The 20,574-nt window shown below is 39.1% G+C and overlaps 1 long non-coding RNA gene across 3 annotated transcripts in view; it reads right to left on the reverse strand.

Moving 5' to 3' along the window:
• LOC138747046 (uncharacterized) overlaps nucleotides 1-20,574 on the reverse strand; it is a 61,126-nt gene that overhangs the window by 13,082 nt on the left and 27,470 nt on the right. For all 3 annotated transcript variants that reach the window (XR_011347281.1, XR_011347283.1, XR_011347287.1), the window contains exon 2: nucleotides 16,516-16,698. This is a non-coding gene — a long non-coding RNA (uncharacterized lncRNA). The remainder of the gene's footprint in view (nucleotides 1-16,515; nucleotides 16,699-20,574) is intronic.

Here is a 20,574-nt window from a genome sequence, read left to right on the forward strand (position 1 = left end):
GAGGCAGTGGGTTGTTGGTGAGTCGAGGTGGGAAACCCACACACGCTGCTGGTGACTGTGATTACAGGACTTACGCCAGGCTTAAGACTGGTGGAGACTCACTGAAGGGGAACCTGATTATTGGAACCCAGATGCAAGATGATGCCAAGGGCAGTGAAGGCTTACTGATCATGACGGAGGTTTGGATCTGGAGCTCGGGTTGCCGACGGTTTGGACGGAAGTCTGTGTTATTGCGAAGGCAAATCCACAGACACTCAGTGACACTGAAGTAACTCTCTTTTACTTCTCTTTCTCTGACTGTAAGGGGTGCCAGGCAATTTCTGCAGAAGGTGAATCTTTGTCTGCCATATTGCAGACTAAAGTCAATTTTGTGCAATATCACACCTGTTTTTATTACATAATAATAAAGGAATCTTGAATCTTAATTGACTGTCTGCCCCAGCCTTCTTTGATGAATACCTGGAAATGGGATGATGGGAGATCAAATCAACCCAGTTTTGGGATTAAACCATAACCTCTCCAAATTCTATCAATGGTTTGTAATTACATTTTAGCAATAATTCCACCTGCATGATTACCAGTGCCCTGTGCTATGAATCTGTTTCGGTTACAGTAATATTGATGTTACATTCTATTGCTGTAGTTATTCAGTTCCTCATTTCATAGATCAATTCTCATGAAGTACTTTAAGTAATGGTCAAAAAAATGTAATGAGGTATCACTTGGGCAAGTTGGAGACAGGATTCTATCTGCTCTTTGCTCTATAGCTGGGAGTTAGAGAGCCCGTTCGACATGTGATCTGGAAGTGAAGAGATTAAATAAAAGGAAAATAGTATTTTTGCAAATTTAAAATCCAGGAGTTTATGACAAAATTGCTTCACACTTTTCATTTCATTTTAGTTTTAAGTGATTAAATATTCACAAAATAATTCAGGAAATGATAGCCTTTTGTAATTCCCTAAGACTTTGCTAGCGATTTGTTTAATATAATAGATTCAAAAACCCTTTATTTTTTACTCTGATTTTTTTTCAAGCCATCCAAGAGGTAGACGGATTGTATTGAAATTGCTTGTCCTCCCCTTTCACTCTTGCTTCCTTGTTGTCATTTTGCTAATTTGCCTGTTGTTCAATATTTATCAACTCCAAAAAAGATCCTTTCGTACAAACTCACAGACATCATGAGCCACAATTTGTGAGCTATCATTATTATTAGACAGATTTACATTAATTCCTTTTCATACTGCTTGGTCTCTGAGCACATTTACATCTTCAATGATATCTAAGGTCAACCAAGTCTCTACAGGATCCTTATTGACAGCCTATCAATGCAAGCGTTGACAGCTCTGTGTAGCACAAAGGCAGAGACTCCACAATTGCAATTTGAAGTGTTAATTGAGACGAACCTGGTTGGCTTCTCAGTTCATTCATCCAAAGAGCATGCAACAAAAGTGCAAGAATATTGACACAATGGTTAGGCCTAAATATAAGAAAATATTGGTCTTTAATATAAATAGGCAACATTACATAACTAGCAACTGTTCATCTTCATGGTTTTATTTTGTGATTGCGGTGATAGTGAAACTGTTAGCATTTAACATCAATGCACTGTGAATTTGACAACATTGTATTTCTATGCTTGTATAGTTTACATGGACAATCCCAAAGATCCTGTCAGTGATTCATTGCCTATCCACAGCTGTGCTGTTTGTTTTGAAGACTTTCCAGTATAATCAAAGGAGTTCAGGAATCTGAGGCTTAGCTATTTACCAGTGATTGTCTGTAAAAGGAATGACCTGACGTAAAATTTTGTTTCTTGAAGTTTAATAAGATTTAGTTGTATAATTCACCATGAGGTTAGCATTAACATTTTTTTTAAATTTAAGACGGTAACAAGCCCTTCTAGCCCATGAGCCCGTGCCACCCAATTGCACCCATATATCTAATTAATCTACGAACTCCGTATGTCTTTGGAACATGGGAGGAAACCAGAGCACCCTGAGGAAATCCATGCAGGTCACAAGAAGAACGTACAAACTCCTTATAGACAACACTAGATTCGAACTCTGGTCGCTTGCACTGTAATAACATCGCGTTAACCACTACGGTAACTGTGCCACCCAAATATATGTTGATTTTTATTTTCTCACATGAATATTTTAAGCTAATATAAAATAAAAGATAATTTACAAATTGTTCACTATTGTTGGTATGTGCTTTCACCTTAATCTGGTGAATTTATTCTAATATTTATTTTTTTCTTACTGAAAATGTTTGAAGTATTAGTCATGTGTGAGAATTCCACAACTCAACTGACCTAACTAAACAATGGTTGTTTGATGCCGAGGATTCTGTTGAACTGATGATGTTTAACAGCAATCAAAGTTAGTCAAAGGGAAATCTGGACTGCAGCTAGACCTAAGTCTTTGTGGACTGCTTTCTTCGCTTTTAACTCAGAATATTTTTGCAATGGAAAACAAAATTCAGGCAGCGGGATCAGATCTCACTGGACCTGATGCTCCATCCAAAGGTTCTGCTTTGACTTGCCAAACTTTCCCCAGATACTGAGGGCCAATCTTCCTCTTCAACATCACCTCTCTCCTCACCTGAGGAAAGACGGATTATGCTGCTCCCGGTCCACACCATGATCTCAGTGGATAAGGTGGTACATTTCTCAGTGACAAGTAGATGTCAGAGCAGCCTTCAAAGCTTCTGTCAAACAGAATTTTTAATGTCCAGTAAAACCTCTGGTATCTGGTGCCTTTGGTGATCAATTGATGGCAGATAAGTGAATTTTCCTGTTGCTTGAGATTGTGTGATTGGCAGACTAACCACTAGGAGGTGCTAAATTAAAACATTTGCATTTTTTACCTATTTATTTTCTGCAATTTTTGGCCAGTTGCTTAAGGATGTTCCTGATCATTTGTAAATCTTTATGCCATTTTTCATCATTTTCAAGACCTTGAGCTAATCATCATGGTGTCAGATGCTCAAGTAGTCACCTCGGAAGGAACATGACACAAGAACTTAAACAATACTCAGAAGCAAATATTTAACACTTTTACATTCACCCAAATTGGAACAAACACAAACTCTCAAAGACAATGAGATGTTTGGGCACCCTGCTCTCACCAAAACTGGAACAAACTCAAACCCTCACCAAGAACAGCTGAGTACATAGGCACTCTGCTCTCATTCAGCTAGATGAACTGAAGATCTCAATCATTCTAACCCTTCTCCAAAGCTCAATTTGTCCAAATACAGGTTTGAATGCCTTTATAAATTTCAATGGAGAGAATCTGTCGCCAGAAAAAACAAACGTAGTATTTTTAGTCGAGGCTGATAGAGGGCAATTGTGATCAACCCTTTTGTCTCTGTGATGATACCTGACCTGCTGAGACATCCTGGTATTTGTTCTGAAAGTGTTGAAACATCCCTGATTCTCAATATTATTAAATATATCCTGTTGTTGGCATGTCACAGAGTCTCTGAAATTCAGTGTTGTCATTGCTATTTATGACAGAGATTACCTCTCTTAGATCTCATAAAAGGTTTTATATTTGAATAAATGGAAGCAAAGGAAGTCCTTGTTACATTCTATTGAGAGCTCGATTTTGATGGTTCATGGACATTTTGACCTGTGATTATACAAATATGCACATTGACTTTGGGCAATTGATCCTCATAGTTCATGATCTGAATTGAAACTTTGCTCTAAAATATAAAATCTTTTAAGTTGATTTATTAACACCCTTAAGTTTCTCAAATATTTTTTTTTAAATGTGATTCTACTTTCTTGTTAAAGATTCATAAGTAATAGTAGCATTTGTTTCCACTGCCATTTCATCTCCTAATATATCTTCACTTAAAACAGGATGTTCACTCTAGATATCAGAAATGTACTTCAATAGATTAAAATGGAAAGATGAAATAACCCTTATCAGAAGACTCAAGACTATTTCCTGGATAGATAAGAAGTGTATTCTAGTGTTCCACTGACAAAACTGATGGATAATGTAATTGTTTGCAGCTTACAGGTAAATACAAGATCCATTCTGCTTCCAAGCTCATTGAGTGCATCTTAAGAATGAAGTTGTCCATTTCTATAATGCAGGAAAATAAAAATCAAAAACAAAACTGCAGATGCTGGAAACTGAAAATTGTGCAAATACTTAGCAGGCTGCAATGGTTGGAGGAAACATGGCGATTTTTAGATCAAAATCTCTTCATCAGCACTGCAAAGGAGAGAAAAGAAGACTGTTAAACTGTGGGGAGGATGAGGGAAATGGGTGACCATGAGGCTAAGGGTTCTCTGGTTGATGAGTAAAATGAGAATTGTTGAAGGTGAGAATAGAAACAAAAGAAAATAGACAAATGAATGTAGGATTTGCAAAATGCAGAGCAGGATAATATGCAGAGCAGGTCAGACTGGGCATGTCCTCTTCTCCAAGGAAAAAGAACAAAAGAAACAAGCCAATATCATAGAGAGATGAGACAAAACAAAAATGTTGTAGAATTTGTTGTTAAATCCAGAAAGCAATGTACCCAAACAGAAGATGAGGTTCCAATCCTCATTTTAATAGCTCATGAAGCCACACACCATTGGATTAGAGTGGGAGTGAGAGGAGAAATTAAAGTGTTAGGCAACAGAAAGCTTAGGATCACCTTTGCAGATTGGATGCAGGTGCATTGCAAAGTGATCATTCAATGCACACTTGGTTTCTCCAACATAGAAAAGACCATGTTTGGAACACCAAATAGAGCCAATCACTGCTTCTTGTGGAAAGAATTTTTGGGTCCCTTGAAGTGGAGGGGGGGGAGGGAGGGAAGAAGTTAAGTATTGCATCACCAGCAGCTGCTAGGTCAAATACCAGAAAAAGTCGATTGGTTGATTATAGAATTATATCTCAGAAGGCTGATTTGAATATTGATCTGTTGTTATGTACGTAATGCAAAACCATCACAATGAATGCAAAATACATTTGCTCATCTTAGTGGGGAATCAAATTAGTCGCTGAGAAATTGCAATTTGGTTTATATTTCCAAATTAAATGAAATCAAAATGAAGATGAATGCTTTATTTTACTTAAAAAAATATACAAACATTTAATTTTATTTCTGAAATGTATTACCAAAATATTATCACGATTATAGCTGATGGTATGATTAAACACAATAACAGGCCATTTCAGCCCAAGAGTCCATGTTGCCCAATTTATACCGAATTAACCCACACCCTGGTATGTTTTCAACAGTGGGAGGAAACCAGAGCCCACGGGGAAAACCCATGCAGACACAGAGAAAACATGCTAACTCATTACAGACAGTGCAGGATTCAGAACCCCAGTCCTGATCGCTGATGCTGTAACAGCATTGCACCAACTGCACCGCCCCCAAACTTGATTGATTCTGTTTTGAGGAAGCGGTAAATGTCTTTGATGAAGGTAGAACAGTTATGTTGTCTACATGGACTTTAGTAAGGCATTTGACAAACACATTTGAAAAATTCTAAGCCATCTAAGATGAACCTATGGAATAAATGGTAGCACTTGAAAGATTGATGTGCCGAAGGATCTGAGGTTTCAAGTGTATAGATCCTGGAAAGTGGTAGATAGGGAGGTAAAGAAGGCACCTGGTATGCTTGCCTTCATTGAGTAGTCCATTGAGTATAAAAATAAGGAAGTCACATTGCATCCAAATAAATTTTTGGTTCGGCAGCACCTAGAATATCATGTAGAATTCTGGTCACCCCAATATAGAAAGCATGTGGAAGGTTTTGGAAAGAGTGCAGAAGAGATTTAACAGGATGTTGCCTGGTTTAGAGGGTGTGAGCTATGGGGATTGTTTATTTGTGAGATGTCCATCTTTCCAAACTCATTTTGAAATCAGTATGGTATTGATGATCATTCTACTGAATGAAATTAGAGATTTTGTATCAGCCATGCCAGGAGAGAGAAATGATGGCGGGAATGCCCGACAAATTGTTCAGACATTTAAAGGTCAATATTAATTAAACATTTGTTTTGCCCTTTTCCTCCTTAAGGGACCATGGCTAAGGTTGGTGAATTTGATAGAAAGTTCATCAAGTTTATTTTCATCTGATTGCACAAGTACAACCCAACGAAACAGCGTTCTCCAGTCATTGATGCAAAACACTCAATCACACATACAAACAATATATATGCAGGGCAGACCATCTACTGGGGCTCATCTACTGAGGCTATATGGGTGGAGTTGAGGAATGGGAAAGGTATAACCACATTCATGAAGTTTGATTATAGACTTCCCAATAGTCGGTGAGAATTGGAGGAGCAAATCTATAGAGAGATAGCACACAACTGCATGAAACATAAGGTTGTGATAGTAGGGGATTTTAATTTTCCACATATTAACTGGGACTCCCATACTGTAAAAGGGCTGGATGGCTTAGAATTTTTCAAATGTGTTTAGGGAAGTTTTCTAAATCAATATAGAGATGTATCAACTAGAGATCCAATACTGGATCTCATATTAGGGAACGAGACAGGACATGTGACAGAAGTATATGTAGGGGAACATTTTGGGCCCAGGGATCATAATGCCATTAGTTTCAAGTTAATTATGGAGGATAGGTCTGGGCCTTGGGTTGAGATTCTAAATTGGAGAAAGACCAATTTTGAGGAAATGAGAAAGGATCTAGAATGCGTAGATTTGGTTAAGTTGTTTTCAGGCAAGGATGTGCGAGGCAAGCGGAGAACCTTCAAAATTGAAATTTTGAGAGTGCAGAGTTTGTATGTTCCTTGGTTTTTGAGAGATATTGGGGGTCTGGTTCAGAAGAAGAGAGAGATATATATAACAGGTATAGGCAACATGGAGCAAATGAGGTACTTGAGGAGTATACAAATTGCAAGAAAAACCTCAAGAAATTAGGAAGACTAAAAGAACACACGAGGTTGTTTTGGCAGACAATGTGATGGAAAATCCTAAGGGTTTCTACAGGTATATTAAGAGAAAAAGGGTAGTAAGGGACAAAATTGGTCTCCCTGAAGATCAGAGTGGCTTTGTATGGAGCAAAAAGAGTTGGAGATCTTAAATGTTTTTTTTTTAAATTCAGTATTAACTCAGTAAACAGGCACAAAGTCTTGAGAAGTAAGAAAAACAAGCAGTGAGGTTATGGAACCTGTACAAATTAAAGAGGAGGAAGTGCTTGCTGTCTTATTTTTTTGGAAAAGTTTATTTAAAATTTTACAATATACAAGTATGTAAAATATAAAATAAAATCTAAAACTACCCCATACAACCCCCCCCCCCCCAACTACCCCAACCCCTTACTGCCATCCCCCCTTGGAGCTTATTTTTAAAAAAAAACATACATAAAATGCTGTCTTGAAGCAAATAAGGGTGGATAAATTCCTTGGGCCTGACAAGATATTTCCATGGACCTTGAGGGACGCTAGTGCAGAAATTGCAGGGGCTTTGTCAGATATTTTAAAAGTCTTTAGCCACAGATGCAGTTCTGGAGGATTGGAGGATAGCTCACATTGTTCCAAAAAGTTCCAAAAGTAACCCTGGAAATTATAGGCTGATGAACCTGACGTCTGTAGTAGGTAAATTATTGGAAGGTGTTCTAAGAGGTTGGATATACAATTATTTGGATAGCTAGAAATTGATTAGGGATAGTCAGCACATCTTAGTCCATGGTAGGTTGTTTTTAACTAATCTTATAGACTTTTTCAAGGAGGGTACCAGGAAAGATGATAAAGGAAAGGCTGTGAATGTTGTCTTCATGGACTTTAGTAATGTTTTTGACAACATCCCACATGGGAATTAGTCAGGAAGATTCAGATGCTGGGTATCCATGGTGAGTAGTGAAATGGATTCAATGAAGACTGGATGGTAGAAGCCAGAGAGTAGCGGTGGAAGATTGCTTTTCAGATTGGAGGCTTGTGACAAGTGGTGTGCATCAGGGATCAGTTCTAGAACCATTGTTGCTTGTCAACTTTATCATTGATCTGGATGATAATGTGGTCAATTAGATTAGCAAGTTTGCAGATGACACTAAAATTGGAGGCGTTGTGAACAGCAAAGAGGGTTTTCAAAGGTTGTAGAGGGATCTGGACCAGCTGGAAAAATGGGCTGAAAAATGGCAGATGGCGTTTCAGGCAGACAAGTGTGAGGTGTTGCATTTTGGAAGGATAATCCAAGAAAGGACAAACACAATGAATGGTAGGGCACCAAGGAGTGCAGAGGAACAGAGAGATCTGGGAATACAGATACATAATTCCCTGAAAGTGGCATCACAGGTGGATAGGGTTGTAAAGAAATCTTTTGATATATTGGCCTTCATTAATCCCCCTTAAATTGCCAGGTTGGTGATTTAATGGGTCAACCCCCCTGCAATTTAAAAAGTGCTTCTAGCACATTTGCCGCAATAATCACACCCGGGTCCCAGGAGGACTACCCAGGCACTGCAAGGGCCTAGTGTCTAGTTCAGTGTCCATTCAAAAATCTGATGGCAAGTTGGAAGAAGCTGTCCTTGTGCTGCTGGGTGCTCGTCCTCAGGCTCCTTTACTTTTTTCATGATAGTAGCATTGTCAAGAGGGCATAGCCAGGGTAGTAAGGCAGTAAGGATCCTTGAGGATAGAGGCACCTTTCTTCAGCCATGGACAGATGAGTATAAAGTAATAATCATCTTCCATAAATGAAAGTGATAACCAACTCCAATATAACTGTTTAATCACCTACTATTAATATTCAAATGCACTGTCGTAATTAAGCCCTATGTAAATATATCAAAGGTAAAACAAAGCTTAAAACAGGAAATAATACTGTGGGGCAGCACAGTTAGTGTTGCAGTTAAAACAACGCCTTTAGCCCTTGACAGCAGCAGTGATTGGGACATTAAGGCAAACTCCTTACAGACAGTGCAGAACTCGAACCCCAGTCCTGATTGTGGCAGATTCAACCTTTACAGCACCAGCTATCAGGACTGGGGTTTGTGTCCCGTGCTGTCTGTAAGGAGTTTGTACTAATGGCGGGAAGATTCAAAACGTGTCAGACCATGGGAGTTGCTGGGCCACAGAACACCGGATAATAGCGGTTCAACCTGTATTTAATTTTTTACATTTAGACATGCATATTCTTGTTGATGATCTTGCAGGATGCCATTACCACATTCTTAGTGCTTGGTTCTTTCATGCATCCTTTGCAACTTTATCCAACAATTCTGGTTCCCTTTAAATGTCTCTGATGTCAAACCAATGTCCTCACCAATGCAGAGATACTTATCGCATGATCCAGTTCAAGTGACATTCTCCGATGGAAAATTCTGACTTCAGATTTAATTATTAGTGGTTCATATCTATACTTTCCATTGGTGCTGGTGACAGTAAACTTTGAGTAACATAGTCAAGAGCAGCATGGATAGCACAACACTGCTATAGCACCAGCGACTCAGGTTCGAATCCGATGCTGTCTGTTAGTTTTCCCCATGTCTGCATAGGTTTGCTCTGGGATCGCCGGTTTCCTCCAATCCTCCAAAATTTCTGGGGGCTATAGGTTAATTGGGGTGTTTGAGCAGCAGGGGCTCATGGGTCATAAAATATGCTATATTTTAGTGAATTTGGAGCCTGTATATACAAATCTTTGGTGTAAATATGTAGAAATGTTCCTCCAGTCTCTTAAGACCAGTGTCAACCTTCTTCCTTAAATTGATCACATAAATCTTGTTGAAGTCCAGTGTGTTGGATGCTCAGAGTAATGCTGTTTTTCATGTGTGTGTGAGTGAGTGAGTGTATAATGGTTTATTAATTATATTATGAAATTATTTAAAATAAAATATTCAAAAAATGTTTGCATATCACAAAGTGTCAATGATATTGCAATAAGAATAAGTGGGAAGTTCATAAATCAAGGAATACTTATATGGGGACTTTAAATCACACTAATATGTGACAGTGTGAATAGAAATAGGATGAGGTGGAGGATTAACACGTGGCTGAAGGGGTGGAGTAAGGGGCAGGGTTTTAAGTTTCTGGATAACTGGGACCTTTTTTGGGGGAGATGTGACCTGTATAGTAAGGACGGGTTACACTTAAATCCCAGGGGGACCAGAATCCTGGCAGAGGTATTTGCTAGGGCTACTCAGGATCCTTTAAACTAGAATGGTTGGGGGGAGGGAACAAAATAGTACAGAGCAGTAAGGAGAAGGTTAGAATGAAAACAATGAAAGTTTGTAGTAAGTATTTGAATATGGATGGGCAGGTGATAGAGAAGGGAAATGCTCTGGAAGAAGATGAAGGGCAATTGTCAGGAAAAGTAAATAATGTTGTTCTTAAAGATGAGGGAAAACAGGGATTAAAAAATGGGAAATCCCTGAAATTCATATATTTTAATGCCAGGAGTATTGTAAAAAAGGTGGATGAGCTGAAGGTGTGGATTGATACTTGGAAGTATGATGTGGTAGCGATTAGTGAGACATGGTTGCAGGAGGGATGTGATTGGCAACTGAATATCCCTGGGTTTCGTTGTTTTAGGTGTGATAGAGTCGGAGGGGCAAGAGGAGGTGGGGTTGCATTGCTTGTCAGGGAAAATATTACAGCGGTGCCTAGGAAGGATAGATTAGAGGGCACATCCACGGAGGCTATTTGGGTGGAACTGAGGAGTAGGAAAGGAGAGGTTACACTTGTAGGGGTGTATTATAGACCACCCGGAGGGGACCGAGGCCTAGAGGAGCAAATCTGTAGGGAGATAGTAGATATTTGTGATAAGCACAGGGTTGTAATTATGGGAGATTTTAATTTTCCACATATAGATTGGGAAACACATTCTGTGAAAGGTATGGATGGGTTAGAGTTTGTGAAATGTGTGCAAGATAGTTTTTTACAACAATATGTAGAGGTGCCGACCAGAGAAGGAGCAGTGTTAGATCTACTGTTGGCAAATGGGATGGGTCAAGTGACGGAGGTTAGTGTTGGCGAGCACTTCGGGTCCAGTGATCATAATGCCATCAGCTTCAATGTCATTATGGAAAGAGAGAAATCAGGGCCAAGGATTGAGGTTTTTGATTGGGGAAAAGCTAGATTTGAGGAGATGCGAAAGGACTTGCAGGGTGTGCATTGGGACAATTTGTTTTATGGGCAGGATGTAGTAGAGAGATGGAAGTCTTTTAAAGATCAGATTTTGAGAGTGCAAAAGCTTTATGTTCCTGTTAGGTTAAAAGGAGGGGCAAAAGGTTTGAGAGAGCCGTGGTTTTCAAGGAATATTGGAAACTTGGTTCGAAGAAAAAGGGAGGCGTACATTAGATATAAGAAGCATGGAGTTAAGGAGATGTTTGAAAGATACATTGAATGTAAGAGGAATCTTAAGAGAGGAATTAGGAAAGCTAAAAGAAGGTACGAGAAAACTATGGCAAGCAGGGTGAAAACAAATCCAAAAGAGTTCTACAAATATGTTAATGGTAAGAGGAAAGCTAGAGACAAAATTGGTCCCTTAGAAAATCAGAGTGGAAAACTGTGTGTGGAACCTAGAGAAATGGGGGAGATATTGAACAGTTTCTTTTCTTCGGTATTCACTAAGGAGAAGGATATTGGGAGATGTGGGATAAAAAAAGCAAATTGGGTAAATATGGGGAATATAGAGATTACAAAAGGTGTAGTTTTAAGGCTTTTGAAGAATATAAAGGTGGATAAGTCTCCAGGACCAGACGGGATCTTCCCCAGGACATTGAGAGAAGTGAAGGAGGAAATAGCAGAGGCTCTGGCGGTAATTTTTCGAATGTCATTAGATATGGGGATAGTGCCGGAGGATTGGCGCATTGCGCATGTGGTTCCGTTATTTAAAAAGGGTTCAAGGAGGAAGCCTGGCAACTATCGGCCTGTAAGTTTGACGTCTGTGGTAGGTAAATTAATGGAGAAAATTCTTAGAGATAGTACTTATAAACATCTGGATAGACAGGGTCTGATCAGGAGTACTCAACATGGATTTGTGGGAGGAAGGTCATGTTTGACCAATCTGATTGAATTTTTTGAAGAGGTGACTAGGAATGTGGATGAGGGTAGCGCAGTGGATGTTGTCTATATGGACTTCAGTAAGGCCTTCGATAAGGTACCACATGGAAGGTTAGTTAGGAAGGTGCAGTCTTTAGGTATAAATTTTGAGATAGTCAAATGGATTGAACATTGGCTGAAAGGGAGAGGCCAGAGAGTGGTAGTGGATAATTGTCTGTCAGGTTGGAGGCCGGTGACCAGTGGTGTGCCTCAAGGATCTGTATTGGGCCCATTGTTGTTCGTTATATACATTAATGATCTAGATGATGGGGTGGTGAATTGGATTAGTAAATATGCAGACGATACTAAGATAGGTGGAATAGTGGATAATGAAGAAGGTTTTCTAGGATTGCAGAGGGATTTGGGCTGCTTAGAAAAGTGGGCTGAAAAATGGCAGATGGAATTTAATGCTGATAAGTGTGAGGTGCTTCATTTTGGTAAGAAGAATCAGAATAGGACATATGTGGTAAATGGGAGAGCATTGAGGAATACAGAAGAGCAGAAAGATTTAGGAGTGACGGTACATCGTTCCCTGAAGGTAGAAACTCACGTGAATAGGGTGGTGAAGAAGGCTTTTAGTATGCTGGCCTTTATCAATCATTGCATGGAATATAGGAGTTGGGAGGTGATGTTGAGATTGTATAAGACGTTGGTGCGGCCTAATTTGGAGTTCTGTGTGCAGTTCTGGTCGCCTAATTATAGGAAGGATATAAACAGAGTGGAGAGAGTGCAGAGAAGGTTTACCAGAATGTTGCCTGGGTTTAAGCATCTGGAGTATGGGGAGAGATTGGACAGATTGGGTCTTTATTCTTTGGAGCGTAGAAGGTTGAGAGGGGATTTGATAGAAGTATTTAAGATTATGAAAGGGATAGACAGAGTGGATGTGGATAGACTATTTCCGTTAAGAGGAGGAAAGATTAAAACAAGAGGACATGAGTTAAGAATTAAGGGGCAGAGGTTTAGAGGTAACATGAGGGGGAACTTCTTTACTCAGAGAGTGGTAGCTGTGTGGAATGATCTTCCGGGAGAAATAGTGGCGGCGGAGTCAATTGTATTATTTAAGAAAAGGTTGGACAGGTATATGGATGAGAGGAAGATGGAGGGTTATGGGCATTGTGCAGGGAGGTGGGATTAGAAAGGGGTGTTTGGTTCGGTGCGGACTAGAAGGGCCTAATGGCCTGTTTCCGTGCTGTAATTGTTATTATTATTATTATTATTAGATGTAGGATTTTAGCTTAAAAATACTGCCAGTTTCTCTAATGGGCCATTTAATGGGCCATTTAATGGGCCAATGGGCCATAGATGTTTACAATGTGGAAAAGGCAAACATTAAAGTTGCAGCTTCTATAAAGTATGACAATTGGAAGGTTGAGCTATGCCCACTAATATAATTCCATTTCTTACAATTTCTCTCAAGAAATTGAGTGGTTAGCAACACTGAAATATTACACAAGAATGCATTATTATATTACATCACAATAATATTTTAGTATTTCCTGAAGTTGAAATCTACACGAGTCTCATTTAATATTTTTGAAAATATGATTCTGATACTGTCCTCACTGGCTCTGAAGTTGTCATTCACTTACCCAGACACTAAAGACCTGCACTCTGGGAGTTTAAGTTTGAATGATCTGAGGACATCCATTTCAATTCCCTTCATTCTTCACACACTGATACGTTTGTCTTCAGCCTTGTCCATTGATGGGGAGAGGCCAAATGTAAACTTGAGGAACAACACATCATACTCCTGGACAGCCTTACACATAAAGGTGTGAATTTAAACTTTTCCAATTTGAGGTGATCTCCATATTTATCTGATTCTGCCATTTCCTTTTCCTACTGTTGTTCTTACCTTTCTCTCTAATTCTCCCACCCCATGGCTTTTTCAAGCATTGCTTAATTGTTTCACTGAAGAACAGCTGCATTTTATGAAAGTATATTAGGGTTGCACAGTTAGTGTCGCAATAAGCACAACTCTACCACAGTCACAGCGACCCAGGTTCGAATCCACCATTATCTGCAAGGAGTTTGTGCTCACGTCCATGTGGATTTCTTCCATGTGCTCCAGTTTCACCCCACAGTCCAATGAGGTATGGGGTTTGAAGGTTAATTGGTCAAATGGGTATATTTTGACTGTGAGAGCTCATGGGCCAGAAAGGCCTGTTTCTGTGCTGTATGTCTAAATAAAAAGAAATGCTATCCCTCTAAAACTGCATTTCCCTACAGCATAATCTTTGCTTTCATTATTATATTTTTAATGTCATAATAATAAAGATGTTTTACTATTATCCCGTGAAAGAGCTTTGCCATTTTCATATAATCTATATGTTTGGGTACCATTTCAAAAAGCAGAACTGGCAATTGTAGAGAAAATAAAATCAAATGTTTTCATTCCACGCCGACCTTCTTCCATGTATTGTTAAATAGCTGAAAAGTAAATATTAATTAAGAACATCATTATTTTGGTTGCTGTATATTAAGGCAGCAGATGTTGCAAATTCCAATGAAGTGTCCTGAACCTGAAAGTTTTCTTTTCCCACCCACTCAACCTGATATGATGAATTATTCCACTTTCTATTTTTTTATTATTATACGATGAGTTCTGTTCCTCGGTGGATCTTTATGGAATTGACAATTAATTAGTCTTGCAAGTGTTATGTAATTATACAAGTATCACACAAAAAAAATCATTTCATGGAGATAATTGGCAGAAGCTGCAAATAGATCAAAAAATCTTCCAGCCTCAGTAAAAGAAAATATCGAGGGAAATGTACACATTATCTATTGGTAATAGCTCAGAAAGAAGCAGGGGATCTTCTCCAATAATTATCCCACACTCGCCTGCACTTAAACTTAAGTCATTCATCAGGATGTTGAAACCTGGTGTATGCTAGAAACCCAGGAGGGGTGTAACATTGAATTCCCCTGAGAACATCAGGTCATGGAGCAAAGTTTTGTAAGAGCAAAGATCAAATGGCATAATGTGTTGGAAGCAGGAGTTGAAAACCTAAGTAGTTTACTCTCAATGCATCACTCTCTCTTGTGGTACCTGCCCTCTCCTGTTTGAAGCAATGATGGTATGCAGTTCTGACCCCAAGCAAACCGAGCTCAAAGACTATTCTAACCTTGGGGCAATTCTAGATTCACAAATTCATTTCTAACAAGGGCGGATTAGTAACAGGACAAAGAGTAATAATATCAGTGATGCAGTAAAATCCCCATTATCCAGAATCCAAGCAGCCATCAAACACCCAGCAAAAAAAAAAATTGAGGAAATAAATAAGAATAAATAAATATTTAAATAAAAGTTTAAAATTGTAAAAGTAAATGTTTTCCGAAGCAACACATTAATCCAGTGGAGAGTCCGGTTTGTGCTTCACCTGCAGCAGCTGTTTGAATAAAATGGCAGTGCCCAGGATGAAGAGCTGGCCGATGCCACTCGCCCCTGAGGCAACTCTCTCAAAGTGTCTCCCTATCCCTGCCTAGGTAGAGTCTATTTTTATTAGTATATTATTAAGTATATAGGTTAGACTTTATCTGTAAACTTGATGGAGGGGTGTTAATTATGACAGTGGCTTGATTAGCGCAGCAGTTAGTGCACACTATTACAGCGTCAACAACCGCATTTTGATTTTAAATTTAGTTTTTTTAAGTTACGTAAATTTCCTGATCAAAGTGAACTTTACATAATTAAGGACTTCAATAATGATTTTTTTTTTCAAATTACTTTACATTTTGCACTGCCTTTTGTCCTTAAAACGGTTTATTCTTAATGCAGGTCGATAAGATAAACGTTGTAAGTGTGAGTCTCAAGCAACCAGAAAATTTGAATATCCGACATCCACAATTCCCGGGTTTTTACCCTGTTTGCTTTCTCTTACGTTTGCAATGAATTGAAGCATGGTTGGTTCAGGTTTGAGTTGTCTCTCAGCCAAGCTAATGAAAGAAAAGGACGTTCTTTTTTTTTGTGCAATTTAATGCACCCCAAAGCAATTCTAAGAAACATGGCACTCTAAATGAACAAAAGCAGCTCCATAAAATTCATTTTATATTTAAGGATTATTGAGTGAAGAATAAAGAAATTGGGGAATTTGCCTGCCCACTGTTTTTTTTTTCCTGAGATATTGCGAGATGGTCTTTTACATCCTCTAAGGAAAATATGCTTCCTTTGAACGTACATCACTGATATCTATCCAATGTTATGCTTATGTCCCTAAAGTAGGATTTATAATTAATTGATTCTACTCCAATTCAAAAATCTCAAAACGCTGATTTGTTTATTAAACAATACTGATCACAATCAAGTGTAAACTTTCATCAACCCAATTACTTAAAACTCACAGACAATCCTTATCAATATCTACATCCTGCAAAAGCACACAAAAAATCTGTGCGGATGTGTAAATTAGATCCTCTTTCTTCTGAGGTGTGGATGGACCCATCCAACTATAAAGCAGATATTTTGGACATTCTCCATGGCAAATCTTACCATTATTCCCCAAGTTTATGTACTGGCATGTGCAGAGGTGTGGTCCAGGTATCGGTACATTGCTGTATCCTCTTTACATCTGCATATCTCTAGTCAAGTCTACTTTTCTTCAAGTCTTGGAGGCCCAGTTATTTCTCCAGAAATTGTTCAGTGTCAAGGATGATTTCTGTGGATTCTGAGAAACTGATGAGACATTGAAAGAGTAAACTATCATAATCTATTTTCCCAGGATAAGAATGTCACAGACTATATGACATGTACTGAAAGTGAGAGGGGAAAAGAGATGGGTGGGACAAGTGTTTTTTTTTAAACAGTGTTGTAGTTGTCTGGAATGAACCACCATGAGTAGTGGTGGAAGCTGATACTATAGTAATATTTAAGAGGTTTCTAGATTGACACATTATTTTGCAGGGAATAGAGGGATTAGTGGGATATTTATCATAGGCAAGCAGCAGAATTTTACTCTAACTGGGGCTTCATGTTCATTGCCGACATGTAGACCAAAAGGCTAGTTCCATGCTGTATGGTTCCATGTGTTAATGTATATCTCATTTAAGTTGTTGTAAGGTTCCAATTTTATTTTTGCATGAAAGCTCTGGATTGTGCCGCTATCTGAGCTTTAGCCAGACATCTCCTCCCAATCAGGTTCAGGCTCAACTTGGAGAATTGCTGTGGGAAAATAACCTGCTAGACTGCGTTAGAGGAATGCGATGTGTGAGTGGAATCCAAGTTTATGGTGGATGATCAGATGAAGATCAGGCAAGTTATTATACATCACAATACAGTTGCTGCAGAGAAATGGATTGCAGGTCAATCCACAGGACCATAAGAGTGGCAGAGAGGATCACCGGAATCCCCTCCCCTCCCCATCGACACAATCTATTGGGATCGTTGTCTGAGGCGGACACAAAATTCCACCCTGCCACCACACCTTTCTAAGATACCAAATTAGCAGCAGGCTGGGAAACAGCTTCTTCTCCATGAAACAACACTTGTTTATTTATTTGTATTATATGAATACTGACCCTGTATGTAGATTGTTTGTCTGTGTGTGTGTTGTGTGGTTGTGTGTCTGCAAGTTTTGTGCCAAAGACCAGAAAACGCTGTTTTGTTGGGTTGTAATTGTGCCATCAGTTGACAATAAACTTGACTTGATGTACTGAATTATCTCAATCTGCTTGAGGGTTGTTTGATCTGCCTCATTCAGGCAAGTGGAGAAGAATTAATTGCAGTCCAAACTAGTGACCTGGAAACAGTAAGCAGATTTTGGGAAGCCAGGAAGTGCTGCACAATCTCTAGTTTTTGCCACTGTTTTGAAACTCAGCGACTCCAGTGAATCTTCTGGTGAAGGGTGACCTCCCTCGATAGGGGCATGGAGTATCACGTGTATGTGATCAATGACATTGCTTGGCTGTATGTGGCACACCTGTAATTTCCATTTCATGTGCTGTGTGCTTAAGCTCATCCCCTGACTAGTTGAGAATGTTTGATAATTGTGCCCTTCACCTGCTCTGCGATTACATACTCAAAATAATCTTTACAATCCCCCTGATGGATTTTACAGTCACATTAATGGGCAGCTCCTGAAACCACTTTTCTAAGACTTTGCTCAACACTGGCTATAAAATTTTATAGCAGGAAAAATAGTTTACTTCCAAGTGGCAGATCATAAATACACTTAATCATTTACCCTCTCACCATGTCTGCTGCAGTAGTAGCAAGCTCACAAGGTGAACTCAACGCACAAGTTCTATATTTGAAAGCTTTTGCTTTATACCAGCTCTTAAAATACACCCATAATGAAGCTGTTCTATAAAAGCCTTCTGTGGTCTCCAAGTGCTGCAAGCATTCAGATGAAAAGAATATAATTACTTTAAAGAGCTGTCAATTGGAATAGAAACAAAGTAATCATTCATGTATTGTAAGAGGATGATGATCTATCAAACAGGAAGTAAATTTGAAATTAAAATTAACACAATGGGCTGGAAGATGCTAGCAGGTCTGTGGAGAACAGCTGTCCAGCAGCAGGACATGTGGCTCTTGCCTACAATATTCTGAACACTGCACGGTGTGAGGAATGGGTTGGAGGTCAGACCCTCTTCCTGCAGCTGTGGCTATGCTGTGATTTCAGGTGCATTCTGCAATTTGCAAAAAGTAAGGGGCGGGGTACACAGCACATGTTGCTCCTCCACTTTATGCCAGCCTTTCACGGCATGACCTTTCATTACAGGAAGGATATCAGTAAGGTTGAAAGAGTGCAGAGAAAATTTAGTAGGATGCTGCCGGGTCTTCAGGAATTGAGTTACAGGGAAAGATTAAACAGGTTAGGGCTTTATTCCTTTGGAGCGAAGAAGAATGAGGGGAGATTTGATAGAGGTTTACAAGATTATGAGAGGTATAGACAAAGTGGATGTGAATAGGCTTTGTCCACGTAGATTAGGGGAGATAAATATGAGGGGTCTTCATTTTAAACTGAAAGAGGAAAGGTATAGGGGGAACATTAGGGAAAAATTCTTCACATAGAGTGGTGGGAGTTTGGAATGAGCTGCCATCTGATGTGGTGAATGAAAATTCAATCTTGAGTTTTAAAAATAAATTTGATAGAGTACGAGCAGGTCAGTGGGACTAGAAAAATAGTGGCCAGCACAGAGTAGAAGAGCTGAATAGCCTGTTTTCTGTGCTATAGCGGGAGATTTAAAAATAAATTAAAAAGAAGACTAGTACGACCCATTTATTTGAGTGTCCTTTCTACAACACCAGAAGTAGAAAATGGAGTTAAACGACCATGAACATCAAAACAAAGACAGAATTGCATTTCAGATGCAGTCCATCAAACTTGGGAAGACCTACACAGAGGAGACCAAGTTGAAAATTTCCTGAAAACGAATACGAGAATGATTGATCCAACCATATTTCTAACGAGGGTTTCTGACTGACTTCACCTGATGCTCTGATCTTAACATCACTGTTTATCATCATCACCTCAGCAGGGCCTATTTCATAAATAGCTAGCACTATTAAAAGCTTGTTTGCATCACTTAAAAAAGGAGCATATTATGACTGTAGCAATGCAATGCACAAAAGTGATGGAGAAACTCAGCAGGTCGCAAAGCACCTATAGGGACAATGTGAAGGAACGACAAAGGGCTTAAATGTTGGTTATATCCTTTTTGTTTCCAATAAATGCTGCATGATCTGAGCTTCTATGGCACCTTTTGTGCATTGCACCACAATCATTATGTCTGCAGACTCAGGTTTAGCTTTATGCCTGTGGCAGGTGTTCCAGCCATTATGAAAATGATTCTGAACTGGTACACATTGGAGAAAGGCATAACACAGGAGGGAGCAGGTAGCAGAATTGTTCAACCATTAGTTGGAGACATAGGAAGTTCCAAATAAGAGACCTTGTTTTCTCAGGAGGACCTCCAGGCACATGCTGCAGAGGCAATGTGCAATGTAATACTCAGAGGCAAAATACCAAAGGGCAGCTTCTGTCAGCTTAGTTGGAAGGTATATTTAATAATCCTGAGTGGGTAACCAAGGTTAGTGAATGCACCCTCAACCATGATAACTAAGCAGTACATCAAAGGCCTCAAATTCTGGGGGGAAGGGGGGATGGGCTACCATTCACCTACCAACTGTCAATCAGTTAAAATTTATACCCAATATTTATGTTCTTGTTGATCTTCACAAGTAATACTGCTGAAGTTATCTTATAAATTCTTAAATGCAATTTAAACACTACTCTACACAGTATCTTGCAGGTTGATGCTCAGCCTGTTACCTATTTTCAGCATTTCAATCAAAGTTTTCTTTTCATTTAAGGTGTTTAAATCATAGTCAAGTACATCAAGTATAACAAAATACTGTTATTTTGCCATTATGAGGGTGGCAAGTGAAAAATCAACACTTCCTTGGGTCAAAGAGAAGGTCACAGCCAAGAACTTCTGACTCTTGGTGTGTGTGTTACTGAGCCAAATAGAAAAATGAGAGGGGATCTTATAGAAATGTATCAAATTATGAGGTATAGATAAGGTAGAGGTAGGTGAGAGGTTTCCA

Source organism: Narcine bancroftii, chromosome 1 (genome assembly GCF_036971445.1).
Source record: "Narcine bancroftii isolate sNarBan1 chromosome 1, sNarBan1.hap1, whole genome shotgun sequence".
In the NCBI taxonomy this organism is placed as follows: domain Eukaryota; kingdom Metazoa; phylum Chordata; class Chondrichthyes; order Torpediniformes; family Narcinidae; genus Narcine; species Narcine bancroftii.